Source organism: Chenopodium album, chromosome 17 (genome assembly GCF_948465745.1).
Source record: "Chenopodium album chromosome 17, dcCheAlbu1.1, whole genome shotgun sequence".
In the NCBI taxonomy this organism is placed as follows: Eukaryota; Viridiplantae; Streptophyta; class Magnoliopsida; order Caryophyllales; family Amaranthaceae; genus Chenopodium; species Chenopodium album.
In genome coordinates this window covers 4,820,590-4,822,471 of record NC_137850.1, presented here as the reverse complement: position 1 = coordinate 4,822,471, position 1,882 = coordinate 4,820,590, and positions in this window count along the sequence as shown.

The following is a 1,882-nucleotide window of genomic DNA, read 5'->3' as shown; positions in this document are numbered from 1 at the left end:
GGAAAGAAGAACGACAATCCTTCTTCTTCCAAAACCACCCACTCAAATAATGTTAGCACCTTTAATCTGAATGAAGTCCTCACTATAAAAAATCAAGGACAAAAGAAACCATTTAGGAAAAACTTTACTTCTATTGGTATGAGTTATGACATCGCATTTGACCGTTTTCATGCAAAAGGTCTTATAACTCCTATTGGACCATTTGGGGATCCACCAGTCGAAAGGAGAACGGCTAATTGGAATCCCAATGCACACTACAAATATCATCAAGGTAGGGGCCATCTTATTGAGGATTGCTGGAAGCTAAAGGAAGCTATCCAAGACTTGATTGATAGCAATAAGCTTCCAGTGCCTCTTGCAAGCAAGAAGCCAAGTATCAACAATGCACCAGTTTCTGACTCCTTGGCTATTTCCGATGAGGAAAGTTGTGTTGATCCTCATCTTTAATCAAACCAGTCGAAGAAACTCATGCCCTTGAAGAAGAAGAGGAAATCTTTTTCGATGCCATAAGTGATTGGTCCCCAATTCAGCAACCGGCCACTAAAGAAGATGTGTTGATCTTCATATATATAATGGAGAAAACAATAGGCATGTGTAGAGAAGTTGTTGAACGCACAAAGCAAGAATAAAGTAAACATGTCAATGAAGAGGTGACACCTATAAAGACTCCTAAGAGGAAGTCATTTTTTCTCCAAGTGGTCGAAACACCCAAAAGGAGCAATAAGTCCTACACTCCAATTGGGACCACATATGCAAATATGTTCAAAATGCTCTCCGAGAGTGGCAAGATCAAACCTCTCGAATCGAGACCATTTGAATCACTAAAGAGGACAGACAGATTCTACTGTCCATATCATCAATAAGGGGGACACACTATAGAACATTGTTTTAAATTCAAAGATTTAATTCAAAAACTGATTGATAATAAAGAGTTAGTCCAAATTCCTTAAGAGAAAAATGCTGCCATTAATGGAGTTTGGGACAGTGATGATGAGGACGTCTACCTCAAGGATATTGAAGAAACCCCACTCTCCACAATATATCCCGTGGACGATATTTGGGATGAAGAAGATTCACCCATAGATGTTCTCAAAAGATATGGGAGAATGCAACCTCCCATTACCGCACAACAACCTATTCCTACTACTCAGCAAGTTCCTATACCCATCATAGAAGACAACGATGTTGTCAAGCAACTGAAAAAGACTAAGGTCGAAATGAATGTATGGAAACTTTTAGCCACATCCCATCAACACAGGATGGCAGTGATGAATGCTTTAGATAAGATAGGAATAGATTCTGAAACCACTCCTGAGAGTTGGCTAACTTTCTTACAAGTGATCTTCCCAGTCCTATCAACTTGATCACCTTTTCTGACAAGGATCTACCTCCAGAGGGTGACAAACACAACAAAGCATTAAATCTCACAGTAGTCTACAAGAGAATGAATGTCCCAATGACTCTTGTAGATAATGGATCAACAATTAATGTCTGTCCACTCCGAACTGCGAGAATGTTGAGAATAAGGGATGAAGATTTGTCTCCATCTACACAGGGAATAAGAGCCTATGACAACACTCGCCGCCAAGCTCTTGGAACCATCACCATGAATGTAACGGCAGGAGTCATCGAACATGCAACTACTTTTCAAGTGGTAGACATTAAAGCATCCTTCAACTTATTATTGGGACGCCCTTGGCTTCATGACCTAAAGGCCGTCCCGTCATCCCTTCATCAACAAGTGAAAGCTATAGTTGGAGGGATCCCTATTACAATCGATGCTTCACCAATGAGAATTAAAGCCATCGAGAATCCGATCATAAGTGTGGAGCACGATGAAGATAACGAAGATTTATGGGGCTTTAACGAAGAGGTCTCCTTA